Source organism: Leiobunum rupestre, chromosome 1, assembly GCF_980474605.1.
Source record: "Leiobunum rupestre chromosome 1, qqLeiRupe1.1.hap1, whole genome shotgun sequence".
NCBI lineage: Eukaryota > Metazoa > Arthropoda > Arachnida > Opiliones > Sclerosomatidae > Leiobunum > Leiobunum rupestre.
This window is the reverse complement of record NC_143384.1, coordinates 16,213,537-16,228,602: the sequence shown is the minus strand read 5'-3', so window position 1 is coordinate 16,228,602 and position 15,066 is coordinate 16,213,537. Positions and strand designations below refer to the sequence as shown.

Sequence of the window (15,066 nt, the reverse complement as noted above, 5' to 3'; positions counted from 1 at the left end):
CTGTAATGTTTGACCATTTTTACCAACTATTTAAAATTTAAATATATCGACATCCAATTAATACTGTAGTTCACCCAAAATGGCGGCTGTGGTCCACACTACGTAGTGCTATTACACTATAAAGTTTGACCATTTTTACCAACTATTTAAAATATAAATATATCGACATCCAATTAATAATGTAGTTTACCCAAAATGGCGGCCGTGGTCCACACTACGTAGTGCTATTACACTATAAAGTTTGACCATTTTTACCAACTATTTAAAATATAAATATATCGACATCCAATTAATAATGTAGTTTACCCAAAATGGCGGCCGTGGTCCACACTACGTAGTGCTATTACACTATAAAGCTTGACCATTTTTACCAACTATTTAAAATATAAATATATGGACATCCAATTAATAATGTAGTTCACCCAAAATGGCGGCTGTGGTCCACACTACGTTGTGCTATTACACTATAAAGTTTGTCCATTTTTACCAACTATTTAAAATATAAATATATCGACATCCAATGAATAATTTAGTTCACCCGAAATGGCGGCTGTGGTCCACACTACGTAGTGCTATTACCCTGTAATGTTTGACCATTTTTACCAACTATTTAAAATTTAAATATATCGACATCCAATTAATAATGTAGTTCACCCAAAATGGCGGCCGTGGTCCACACTACGTAGTGCTATTACACTATAATGTTCGACCATTTTTAAAAACTACTTAAAATATAAATATATCAACATCCAATTAATAATGTAGTTCACCCAAAATGGCGGCTGTGGTCCACACTACGTAGTGCTATTACAATATAAAGTTTGACCATTTTTACCAACTATTTAAAATATAAATATATCGACATCCAATTAATAATGTAGTTCACCCAAAATGGCAGCCGTGGTCCACACTACGTAGTGCTATTACACTATAATGTTTGATCATTTTTACCAACTATTTAAAATATAAATATATCGACATCCAATTAATAATGTATTTCACCCAAAATGGCGGCTGTGGTCCACACTACGTAGTGCTATTACACTATAATGTTCGACCATTTTTAAAAACTACTTAAAATATAAATATATCAACATCCAATTAATAATGTAGTTCACCCAAAATGGCGGCTGTGGTCCACACTACGTAGTGCTATTACAATATAAAGTTTGACCATTTTTACCAACTATTTAAAATATAAATATATCGACATCCAATTAATAATGTAGTTCACCCAAAATGGCAGCCGTGGTCCACACTACGTAGTGCTATTACACTATAATGTTTGATCATTTTTACCAACTATTTAAAATATAAATATATCGACATCCAATTAATAATGTATTTCACCCAAAATGGCGGCTGTGGTCCACACTACGTAGTGCTATTAACCTATAATGTTTGACTATTTTTACCAACTATTTAAAATATAAATATATTGACATCCAATGAATAATTTAGTTCACCCAAAATGGCGGCTGTGGTCAAGACTACGTAGTGCTACTACTCTGTAGTAATAAACTCTGTCTATCAACACTTTGAAATAATGAAGAGTAGCTTCTTATTATATTTACTCACTCTTACGCGACGCCTCGTTTCAGCCGCGATAAAGTCGAGTTTATATATACTGACGCGTACATTGTAAAACGGTAGTTTGAGAGTGCCCAAGGAAAAATTGTTTAACCCAGTGAATCGAGAGTATTCGAACTATATAGAGCAAGCATTAGGGGGATGCGAAGAACCAACGTAATCATTAAATATACCGACATCCGACAACCGTAACGTACTACAACCGAGTTGTTGCGAGCTGGTGCAACCAAAATTATAAAGTAACTTTACAAAACCGAAGAAAAAAGTTTCAGAGGAAAGAATGATTTAAAAAAATTCGGCAAAGGGTTGAGAGAGATAGACTAGGTGTATGAAACATAACGGGTTACCTGCCTCTCGGTGGAGCGTTTTTTAAAAGCGCAGGTCGTTTTGCCACGTGGTGGAGTTTACTCCAAACGTTGTTCAACCATTGACGTGATATTAACATCGACAATTTTGTGTCTATATTTATTTTATTTGGATTAAATCTTATGGATATATACTGATTAAGGTAAGTTAATTAATCGTTAATTAATAAGGGTTTTTATTTTTGTTAATTGGTGGTGTTGGCAAGGAGGAAAGGCGTAAAATGTCTAACTCGTTATCGAGTTAAGCTTTATCGCTTCAGCTGATGTCTGCAATTATAATGCTTCCTATCGCGGTACTAGAGCTATGAAAGATTACTACACTATATTTTGCAAAATATTATATTCGCGAGTTTATTTAATATCGAAGAATTCTTTGACGTTCGCAGATTTTACGCAAAGTATTGGAGATATTCTTCCGATATAGTTTTAATTTTTTTATGCAAGTTTTACAGAATAGGTTTGCATTTTTAAAATTAATGATTTAATTTCTGGTTGGTGGATTGAATTAATTTCAATATTTAAAAAATAGAAACGTTAATATATTTGATCGTGTTTGGGGAAACTGACAATTTACATTCGCTAAGGGTTATATAAATATTTTTTAAAATAGGGTAACTTTTAGATCAAATAAGCAATAAATATTTTCTAATCCATCATGGAATTTGTTTAAATTTTATTTATAATTTAACAACCAATAAACACTTTCTAATCCATCGTGGAATTAGTTTGAATTATATTTATTATTAAACAAGCAATAAACAATTTATAATTCATCATGGAATTTATTTAAATTATATTTATAATTAAACAACCAATAAACAATTTATATTTCATTATTGGAATTTGTTTGAATTATATTTATAATTAAACAAGCAATAAACAATTTCTAACCCATCATGGATATTTGTTTAAATTATATTTATAATTGAACAAGTAATAAACAATTTCTAACCCTTCATGGAAATTATTTAAATTATATTTATAATTTATAATTATATTATAATAAATTTGAGATCATCTGCTCACGCCCAAATTCTCAGCAGAAAAATAAATAAATTAATCATTCAAGTGTTAGTTTTTTCCAAGCAAACTACGATCAGAACAACAATTCCAAACTAGATGTATTTGAAATCAACCCACCCCAAAAAACCACGTGTGCACAAATATTTAGCTCCTACCTAACTCGATCCATAAAACCTCCACGAAAAGTAATATATGTATCAGTTGCAAGGGATATATGCGAATAAGCCCCAAAGCAGTTTAAAGCAATAATTTAAACTAAAAATCTTTTAAACTTTTTTCCAAAATAAAAAAGTGGAAAATTAACGCGTGTTCAAAGAAGACCCTGGTATGTTCTTTCAAATTGAAATTACAGGAGCCAAGGTCGTGAAGATTTGACAGGCAATAAAGAGGTCATACGTAGCTAGGCGTTTGTTTTGATTCCGTACCTTATGAAAGTCAAGCCTAATCGAAACTTTTTCGAAATTGCGCGGTACTTCAAAATCTCTTTTTTTACCGCGAGTGGAGAACTTTTAGAAGGTAACCATAAAGATTAAACGAGGAGATTATTTAAAAAATTAGTTCAAGGTAGAATTCTTTTAAATCTATGCAAAACGCCGCGTCTAATCTACTTGGAAAAGTAAAAAGTACGTTTGAATTCCATTTTAAAAAATATTAAGAATTTGGGTGTGTATAGACAGTGGCCAGTCTATGAGACGCTGCTAAAACTATTCAAATTTTTTTCTCAAACCGTTAAACGTTACGTAATTATTGAAATATAACGAATAATTATTGGTGTAATTAAAATACGATGGTCAAGGTCCAAAAAGAAGATTTATAAACGCCGTCGTTTAAAATAAATGAAGAATAATTTAAACTAAAATTATCATGAAATTTAAATACATTTTAGGCACGGAAAAATTCCTATTTTACGGTAAAATGAAGCGCTATAATTTCGCTATAAACCGAACCTAATATAAAACTTTCGTCCTAATTAGAAAATGAACAGGCTTTCGATTAGAGAAAATCGTATCGAATTAGAATAGTCCGGAATATTAAAATCGCTTTTAATTTAATGCCTCAATAAATTTAAATATATATATTCCCTACAAATGTTCATCCAGTTTTAGTTTGTTTTTTTCAAAAAGAAGAAAAATACATTTTGAGAAAGCGATCTTTGGGATGTTTTCCCAAACGTGATTTTCCTCACAGAGCATTGAAATGACACGCTCGAAATTTAGAAAATTACTAGAGCGTACAACGTACGTTCAAATAAATAAAAAAAAAATAGATTTCCCAGGAATTTCGCGTATTCTCAACGTACAACGTATTTACATAACCGTAACGATATCTTATTTCATTATTTTTCTTCGTTTGCAATTTTATTAATATTTTATTTACTCCAATAATATGATATTTTTCAAGATTGTGATATTTTCGAGAACGCTTTTCTTCGATTTAAAATGTTCCAAAAACATTGTTTCACCCCAAGATTTTGGAATTTGTATTTCGTAATTAAAAATTTAAGCTAACCTCACCCACTCTTAATTTTATGCAAATTAGTTTTTCTTCTTTTTTTATTTTAAATACCATTTTTTTTTAGAAATTTAGTTTTTCGTTAATTATCACTCTTCAAATACTTTTGGGTCATCGCGAAAATTTAGTCAAACTTGTTTTCAAATATTCGATCTGTTTTACCTCCGATTCAGGAAGTGGAAGAATTTTAACCGCCAACACGTGCGTTTGACATTTAGGGATAAAATATTTTCATCCGTCATTTTTTTTTCCATCACTATATTATTGTTATTAAAACGATTTAAAATAAGAAGTTGAAATATATTGTAACGTTTTTCGTACAGGTACCCGCAAACCAATTAAAATTCCTTATTTAAATGTTTGGGTTACAAATTAATATTTACAAAAACAATTGCAATTCTTTGTAAGAATAATTAACTTCAGAACTTATTTAACTAAATATTTATTTAAAATATGAAATTCATATTTAATTTCAATCACCATTTTGAAAAATTTCGATTTAATTTCAGTCAATTGTTCAAAAATTAATATTTGATTTCAGTCAATTGTTTAAAAATTAATATTTGATTTCAGTCAATTGTTTAAAAATTCATATTTAATTTCAGTCAATTGTTTAGAAATTCATATTTGATTTCAGTCAATTATTTAAAAATTCATATTTGATTTCAGTCAATTGTTTAAAAATTAATATTTGATTTCAGTCAATTCTTTAAAAATTAATATTTAATTTCAGTCAATTGTTTGAAAATTCCGATTTGATTATAGTCAGAGTTTTGAAAACTCGGATTTATTTCAGTCAATTGTTTAAAAATTCATATTTTATTTCAGTCAATTGTTTAAAAATTCATATTTTATTTCAGTCAATTGTTTAAAAATTCATATTTAATTTCAGTCAATTGTTTAAAAATTCAAATTTGATTTCAGTCAATTGTTTAAAAATTCAAATTTGATTTCAGTCAATTGTTTGAAAATTCATATTTGATTTCAGTCAATTGTTTGAAAATTCCGATTTGATTATAGTCAGAGTTTTGAAAACTCGGATTTATTTCAGTCAATTGTTTAAAAATTCATATTTTATTTCAGTCAATTGTTTAAAAATTCAAATTTGATTTCAGTCAATTGTTTAAAAATTCAAATTTGATTTCAGTCAATTGTTTGAAAATTCATATTTGATTTCAGTCAATTGTTTGAAAATTCATATTTGATTTCAGTCAATTGCTTAAAAATTCATATTTGATTTCAGTCAATTCTTTAAAAATTCATATTTAATTTCAGTCAATTGTTTGAAAATTCCGATTTGATTATAGTCAGAGTTTTGAAAACTCGGATTTAATTTCAACCACCGTTTTGAAAAATTCAGATTTAATTTCAGCCAATTGTCTAAATATTCCGATTTTATTTCAGTCAATTGTTTAAAAATTCCGATTTTATTTCAGTCAGCGTTTTGAAAATTCCGATTGGATTTCAGTCAGCGTTTTGAAAATCCAGATTTGATTTCAATTATCGTTATTGAAAATTCCGATTTGATTTCAAATTATCGTTATTGAAAATTCCGATTTGATTTCAATTATCGTTATTGAAAATTCCGATTTGATTTCAAATTATCGTTATTGAAAATTCCGATTTGATTTCAATTATCGTTATTGAAAATTCCGATTTGATTTCAAATTATCGTTATTGAAAATTCCGATTTGATTTCAATTATCGTTATTGAAAATTCCGATTTGATTTCAAATTATCGTTATTGAAAATTCCGATTTGATTTCAATTATCGTTATTGAAAATTCCGATTTGATTTCAAATTATCGTTATTGAAAATTCCGATTTGATTTCAAATTATCGTTATTGAAAATTCCGATTTGATTTCAAATTATCGTTATTGAAAATTCCGATTCGATTTCAAATTATCGTTATTAAAAATTCCAATTTCATTTAAATAACAGTTGGTTAAAGTTCCGATTTCGTTTCAGTCAGCGTTTTGAAATTTCTAATTTCATTTCAATTACTGTTTTAAAAAATTCAAATTTAATGTAAATTACAGTTGGAAAAAATGATTTAATTTTAGTCACTGTTTTGGCAATTCCTATTCAATTTTAGTCACTGTTTTGGCAATTCCTATTCAATTTTAGTCACTGTTTTGGCAATTCCTATTCAATGTCAGTTATACATTTGGAAAATTTAGATTTAATTTCAGTGTTACTCTCCCCTTTTGATGGCCAGCTAATATTGAATTGGAAATTCAAGTCAAACGTTCTGAAAAATCAAATCCCAATAATTAGCATCGATCTAAAAAGCCACGATTTCGAACTTGAGCAAACCACGTTTTGCCCTTGATACGAAACCCCGCGAAACATTTTGACACCCGCCCCCCTTCCATCTCTTCATTCCGCGTTTCTAAAGCCCCCATCACTGGCAAGAACGAAACCGGCCTTTTAAATATCACATTCGAGCGCGAGAGGTCCGCCTCTCGCGTTTTCCAAATTACTGGCTTTACGCACGAAATCTCATCAAACGATATTTTCCAAATTTACCAAATTTATATCAAGTTCTAGTTCTTCTCCCGTACCCAACGTAACGGGAGGTTCAAAATATTATTTATACTAACATAAGTAACGTAATCAGTCATAAGGATGCCACTTAATCATCCACAATTTAAAAATAATATTTATACTATCACAAGTAACTTGATCGTTCATAAGTATGACATTTTAAACTTATATTTAAAAACTAAGAGTTAATTTATTTAAATTAAATTAAATTTATTTAAATTAAATTAAATTTATTTAAATTAAATTAAATTTATTTAAATTAAATTAAATTTATTTAAATTAAATTAAATTTATTTAAATTAAATTAAATTTATTTAAATTAAATTAAATTTATTTAAATTAAATTAAATTTATTTAAATTAAATTAAATTTATTTAAATTAAATTAAATTTATTTAAATTAAATTAAATTTATTTAAATTAAATTAAATTTATTTAAATTAAATTAAATTTATTTAAATTAAATTAAATTTATTTAAATTAAATTAAATTTATTTAAATTAAATTAAATTTATTTAAATTAAATTAAATTTATTTAAATTAAATTAAATTTATTTAAATTAAATTAAATTTATTTAAATTAAATTAAATTTATTTAAATTAAATTAAATTTATTTAAATTAAATTAAATTTATTTAAATTAAATTAAATTTATTTAAATTAAATTAAATTTATTTAAATTAAATTAAATTTATTTAAATTAAATTAAATTTATTTAAATTAAATTAAATTTATTTAAATTAAATTAAATTTATTTAAATTAAATTAAATTTATTTAAATTAAATTAAATTTATTTAAATTAAATTTATTTAAATTAAATTAAATTTATTTAAATTAAATTTAAATAAATTAAATTAAATTAAATTAAATTTAATTAAATTAAATTAAATTAAATTTAAATAAATTAAATTAAATTAAATTTAAATAAATGTAATTTTAATTTAATTAAATTTATTTAAAATTACATTTATTTAAATTTTATTTAATTTATTTTATTTAAAATTAAATTTATTTAAATTTAATTTAATTTAATTAAATTAAAATTACATTTATTTAAATTTAACGCTTGTGCACAATTCTAATTCAATGTTCAGTTTTAATCTTCTTGTTTTAACTTTTAGTTTTCAAATATATAATTTGCGCACGATAATCGCTAAATTTATAATAATATAAATCCTATTTTAATGAATATAAATCTTATTTTATCTCATGAAACCCTGTTAATATGACGTAAATTACGTCACTTCCAACTCCGTGACGAAAAACGGCTCATCTACTTTTTACTTTGTAGCTTAAAAATATCGCAACTTGGGCTACATCAAAGTTAGATTTATGACGTGTTTAAGTAACCAGATGGTAAACGGAAATTAAGGGCGTAGAAAATGAAAGATTTTTCTATTTACGGTTCAACGATTGTATATTCCGTGTGAAATCAGGAAATGTCATACTTTTAAGTCAATATGTTACATATTTCTGAATTTATTACCTATGTTTTAGCTAGATTTTATAGTTTTAGTATATTTATTTAAAAATTATTTATATTAATATTAATAATAATTAATTAAAATATGATAATATTGAAAAAATCAAGTAATATTAAAAATGCGTTACTTTTAAAAATGTATTAATTAAAAAGATTAAATTATATTAATTAAAAAAATTAAATTATAATAATTAAAAAAAAATTATACTAATTAAAAAAATTATATTAATTTAAAAACTTAAATTATATTTATTTTAAAATTAAATTATATTAATTAAAAAAATTATACTATTTTAAAATTAAATTATATTAATTTAAAAATAAATTATATTAATTTAAAAATAGTTTTATTAAATCTCAATTAATATTAAAAAAATATTAATATTAAATCTCCATTAATATATAAAATATTAATATTAAATCTCAATTAATATTAAAAAAATATTAATATTAAATCTCAATTAATATTAAAAAATATTAATATTAAATCTCCATTATTATTAAAAATGATTAATATTCAATAAACCTCACCACTAAGACGCGTCAAATATCCAAGAGCTTTGGGTAAAGTCAATCGATGTAAAATAAAATAAAAAATATAGTAAAAGAACCCCAAAAAATAATATATGCACCATCACAATACAAGGATGAAACTACTATAAAAAGAATAAAAGACTTACACGGCTCCAACGAAAAAAAAATAATAATAAACCCTTATTTAAAAATCTGAAAACTTGTTCTCGATAATATCAATAAAAAATATCCCCAAAAGAAAAGGCATTAGCTCCAGGTCTGGCGAGGAAAAAGTATTTTAAAAATAAAGCAAAGAAATAAACTCGAGCAGACAATATCAGGCGGGGAAGACATCGGGTTCCTTCAACTCTTTTTTTATTACCTTGCTCTGGCTAATATTAGGCCAGTGACCATCGGTAGGAGTGAGGTCCGCGCTGGCACCCTATTTGCGGGATAATTACAAAGTAAAATGACCGAAATGAAGGGAGGGAGTTTGCTCGAAAAAGGAAATGAAGGGTTTTGATATACAGAGAGGATGTGTTAAGTGAAGAGATTGTAATCTTGCCAATTAAGAAATTCTTTTTTTTTGCGAGCGCGCAGTCTCGTAATTAGCCCGTTTGTATAATTTCATATTACGCGTACTTTGCCGCGAAGTGGCGCTTATCATCGACGGATCGCTTTTCGCGAAGATTAAACCCCCCCCCCCTTATAAGTACTCTCTTATCCCCCACCCTCTCTTAAGTCTTTATCGGCCAAATTATAAATTTATTTTGAAGCTTAAGAATGTTAAATACCTAGCACCAAGCGGTGATTTTTTTTAAATAATAGCAAGAATGTAATTGAGGTGAGCCGAGAATGTGTTGTCCCTGATAAAAACCACGCCCCTTAGCCTTTATCGTGAGCTTTCTTTCCCCCCGTTCTGCCGGTAAGGGGGGAAAAACTCCGGTTTGATAGCGTGTTATTTCTCTTCGTGTAGGCGGAGCGTATCTTCCGGGAATCATTGGAAAAGAGGCTATAGCGATTACATATTCTCTGATAACTTGAATAGATTCTTGGTAATAACTTTGGGTTTTGCGAAAGATTTTCTGAATGTTGTAGAAAGATGTAGAGCCAGATTGAAGGAAATTAATATTTATGACGTGGCTCAACTGTTTTTGGAAGGACAAAGGGTCAGATGACGAACTTTGAGGTGAGAAGGATCAAACAGGTTCAAGGGTGAACTGATCAGGTTATTCAGATCAGGTTCATATTTTACGTTCTCCTCATCCATCAATCTAATCTCAAATTGTATCTGATTCCTTAGAACAAGTAACCCATCTCATCTGATTTGCTATAGCTCGTCTCATCTGATTCAGTCAACTAAATCAGATGAGATCTGACTTATAATATGATAGTAAATATATAATCGTATGGAAAGCAAATTAAAATAATCTTTAATAGTAATGTCGAAAGGAAATGAATCGAATGATATTTACTGACTTTAAAAGTCGCTTGATGACTTAGGCCTAAGGTGGTGCCTTGGGTTTTAGTCTAGCTGATTATTATTATTATCAATAACTGTTAGGTATAATGAATTTGGATTAATTTCATGCTTAAATTATCTGGCATTTTAACCCAAATCAACTAATCTGATTATACAGGGGCGTAGGAACGTTCTAGAAGTTGGAGGGGGCAAAGAGAAACCAAAAGGGGTCTGGAGAGTGGTTTTGAATTTTTAATGGAGTGTAGCTTCTCCGAATGCACGTGTATATTTTACTTCTATGTAAATTGGCGGGAAAAGACTGAAATTTAAACACAGTTGAGGTTCTAACAATTTTTTATGCTTTTAAAATGAGAATTTTAGCCTTTTGAAGATTTCAACTGACCAAAAAGTTGGAGGGGGCAATAACATTAGTTGCTCCTCCCAGCAAAATTCGAGGGAGGGGCATTGCCCCCCTTGCTCCCCCTGGTTCCTACGCCCCTGTGATTATATCTGAGAGTGAAATACGGATATTACACCGTTAAATTACAAAAATTACAAAAATTAAATATAGTACTTTAAGAGATATTTATCTTGAAATATTAACATAATACAATAAGTTTTGAAGTTTTAATGCTACCTTTTTTCAACACTGACACTCTCGCCTAGCTCCCGTCTTGGGACTGGGAACCGAACTGAGCAGTTTATTATCGTCCTTGGTAGTTGTTTATTTCGCCTTGGGGATATTTGTACCTTAGACCAAGAGACCAAGAAACACAGGGACGTCTCGCTCATAGAATACCCAACGCTTTATTTTTCGGGGGGGCTTTGTTGCGGCTGCGGTAGGGAGAGGGGGGTTAGGTGATACAGATAGTCAATAAGCGCCATCCATGAGAGATAAAAATAACTTGAAAAAAATTAGTCAGCTAAGAGTTACATATTTTTAAATTATTTTATATTTTTTTAATATTTTAGGGATACAAATATTAAAAAACATACCAGAAATTTCATTTTTTGGAGCCACGCTGCTGCAGGCCACGTGCTGACAGATTGTAGGGCTGTGCACGTGACTCAAATAGCCAATAAAAATTGACTCACCTTCGCTACTAGCGACACAGCGCGAGATAAATACGAAATAGGCAGCCGCAACGAAGCTTCGGGCGCGAAATATCTACCGTGCGACGTCCCTGTGTTTCTTGGTCTAAGTTTGGACTCTATGGGGCCTTGTACTGATTTATTGTATTGATTGCGCAATAACACTGAAGATTAGTTCGGTGATAATTTTTGCTAATTTTCATACTTAATGGTATAAGGTTACTTATGCTAATAGACTGTATTAAATATCTTGCATTTTCTAAGAAATATTGTGAATTTATTGATTAATATGGATGATATTTTTCATGGAGAATTAATTTCACCAATATTATACCAAGGTTGGTAATATACAAAGTGCAGAATAGAAAAGTGATAGATCGATATCTATTTACTAAGGGAAAGATCCATTCACGGGAGTAACGCCATTAGAGGTTACGTTTTAAATACTAGACGTTTTACAAGATGGCGCCAGTAGTCTGAAAAAATACCAGATTTTTCGACTTGGTTTGGTTTTAAAGCTGAATTTTGATTCTAGTTGATCTTTTGTTAACAGTTCTTACATATAATATCACTTATAATAGTGTTGGAAGTTGATTTTTAATAACAAATATGAATAAGTACCTTTTCGCCAAAAGGTTTAAATTGGCACCATCTAGTATAAATAAATGCATTAAAATTGAACATCTAATGGCTACCCTGTAAAAATTGGTTTATCTGTAACAAATTTATGAATCGTTGCATTAAAGGGTTATGGTAAAATAACCTTTATTTATTTATTATTTATTATTCCATCATGGTTCCTGATCAAGTTATTCCGACTAAATTCTCAGATATCGAAAAAAAAAGACAATTAGTAAGATCAGTTTCATATTTTACTAACCCCTTGTCAAGCTGTCTGGGAAGCTATTCTCTAAATATAAAATTGAAAAACAAATCTCGATCCGTCAAAAATGGCAATGCGCGTGTGCAGAAGAGGCTTCTATCGAAATATCGAACTATCGATTGTATTGGTCAAATTCAAAATCGTGGCGGTCGGTAATTCCGACGTAAGGGATTTTCATGAAATGCTTCGACATACGGTCGATGGTGCCAATTTAAGCCTTGGGCACCAAAAATAAACGGATATTTTTCATCCGCTTAAGTATTTAGCTTATGATTTTACTAAAATTCCGGATATAACGTAACATACGGCCACTATTTAAAATTTAACTTACACAATCGATAGTTTGATATTTTGATATCCGCCCCTTCTCCACACGTATTGCCATTTTTGACGGATCGAGATTTTGCTTTGTCATTTTTGATTTTTCCAGAATTGGGGGATTTTAAAATTCATTTTGCGCGTGAAAATACGTCGCCATGTTAGGGTATAAAAGCAGGTAAATAAGCCTGCTATACCTCATAATGTAAAGGTACTGTCACGCGCAAAATTGTATCTGCTCCATTATGCCAACTATTCGATCCGATCTGCTACAATTTTTCTTAAAATATTAAGTTTTCTGAACTGTTTCTGACTTTTACATTTAGCATGTATATATTTGTGATATATATTTCAGATGAATATCGGGTTAAACTAAATGGTTTGCATCCTTCAGAACTAAATGGTTTGCATCCTTCAGAAACCTGCATATTTTTACTTTAGAATTGATCAATTTTGCTATTCCAAAACAATAGGTGCTTCTATAAAATACGGGAGGTCATGTGACAATGTTTTGTCTACGTCACTTGGCTGTAGCTCTTGAAGGTAGAGTGCACGCGCTGCAGTCGCGAGACCCTGCGGAATCTGAAACCCGCGTGCAAGTAAAGCACTTAAAAACTGGCGCTCGTGACGCAGATAAAAACATTTTATACTCATAATTTTTATTGTTTTATTTTATAGAAACACCTATTAAACCCTAAACCAAGACCCGTAAAATTGTTAATAAGTTGCGGGAAACGTCGAACTGGGTACATTTATAAACGCCCTTGTCAAGGCCAAAAAACAGAAGGTACACTTAATTAAAAGAAAAACAGAACGGGTTAAACAAACAACCGAAGAAAGGCAGGTGAATAAATAAATCAAACTATAACAACGCTTAAGAAATGTAATGCAATACATCAACTTGACAAGCATCCTAGGAAAATTCAACTGTAGTTAAAAACGCGAGACCCATTTAACGGAAAAATAATTAAAATTAAAACTAGGAAAAACCTCCCTACTAAATACGAAACTTAGAATAACCGTAATAAAAGAACAATATTACATAAATTATATTTTAAACCCTCGCTAACGCAGACAATATTTATGATTTCAAAGTGTAATCTCGATGGTATTCTGGTATACTTATACTGAAATCCAGCTTACTTCTAAGGGTTTAATCTCAGGTAACATTGATTTAACAGTCGAAGTAAAATATCAAAAAGTGCAATAAAACTAGTACTTTTTAAAAATAGCCCCACCCGAACCCGAGGCGAAAAACATTTTCTGTATCGAGATTTTATTTCGGTTTGGGACGTCTACGTGATTTGAACGCGGAAGCGCAAAAAAAAAGACTACCAACGATGCTAGTGCCACCTAGATTATTTTTCATCAACTAAACGTAGACATAAGCTTCGATGAGGGTAAAAAAATAAAGCTAAACTTTTTTATTTTAATACCAAAATATTCTGGGTATATTGTATAAAAAACTTGTATGAAAACCACTCCCTTTTTTCTTTTAAATACAATTAAAAAAAAAATCAGAAGAAATATACTGGCTGCAACAAGTATTTTTTATATCACATCAAAAAAAGGGGTGTGACCGTACATTTTTTTGTTATAATTTACCCCCAAACTACCGACAGATGTCAGAAAAAGCCGGTATTACGTGTCAATTACGTTTAACACGATTCGCTTTGTGAAACTTCAACAAAAAATATTAAATAACTAGATTTATTAAAAATAACGCCCAAACGTAATCGCAAAACGTGTTTAAAAATAAAATTATTTTTGGTTTCTTTTTATTACGAAATAGTACCGCTGTTGGCTAGTAGATGTCGCTACGGACTGCCAGACAATCGATATTTTATTTAGATTTGAAAGGGTGAAGTATTCAAGTATGCCCACTTGGCCAATAAAAATCCAGTTAAGGTTCTTCGCTGTTTTTTTTTATTCGATCACCAAAAACAAGGAAGGATATTTGCACAATTTTATTTTATTTCTTCTTCTTATATCGAGCGGAAATAATAAGGTAGCGAGCTCGCTTCAAAGGCTTAACTTAACGGGGTTCGTAGCCGAGGCTTAGCGAGACACAAGCTAAAAAAAGGCGGGAAAGACTATAAAAACTGTTGAGTGGGCGATCAGAGGCGAAAGAATTCGGCGAATTTCTACTGTCAGCTATTTATTTAACAGGCGTCGAAGTTAGGATACGATTTTACACGAGAAAAGATTTAAATTTCACACACCCCGCCGATAGATGGCGACTATGGTTGAGCGATTTCAAATTGGCTGCCGACTTC

General features: G+C 29.3%; 1 protein-coding gene across 1 annotated transcript in view; it reads left to right on the top strand.

Annotated features, from left to right (window-relative positions):
* The first annotated feature begins 2,043 nt into the window (after positions 1–2,043).
* LOC149961193 (uncharacterized) overlaps positions 2,044–15,066 on the top strand; it is a 151,678-nt gene continuing 138,655 nt past the window's right edge. The window contains exon 1 of the mRNA XM_090170087.1: positions 2,044–2,098. The gene's annotated coding sequence lies outside the window, so the exon portion shown is untranslated. The remainder of the gene's footprint in view (positions 2,099–15,066) is intronic.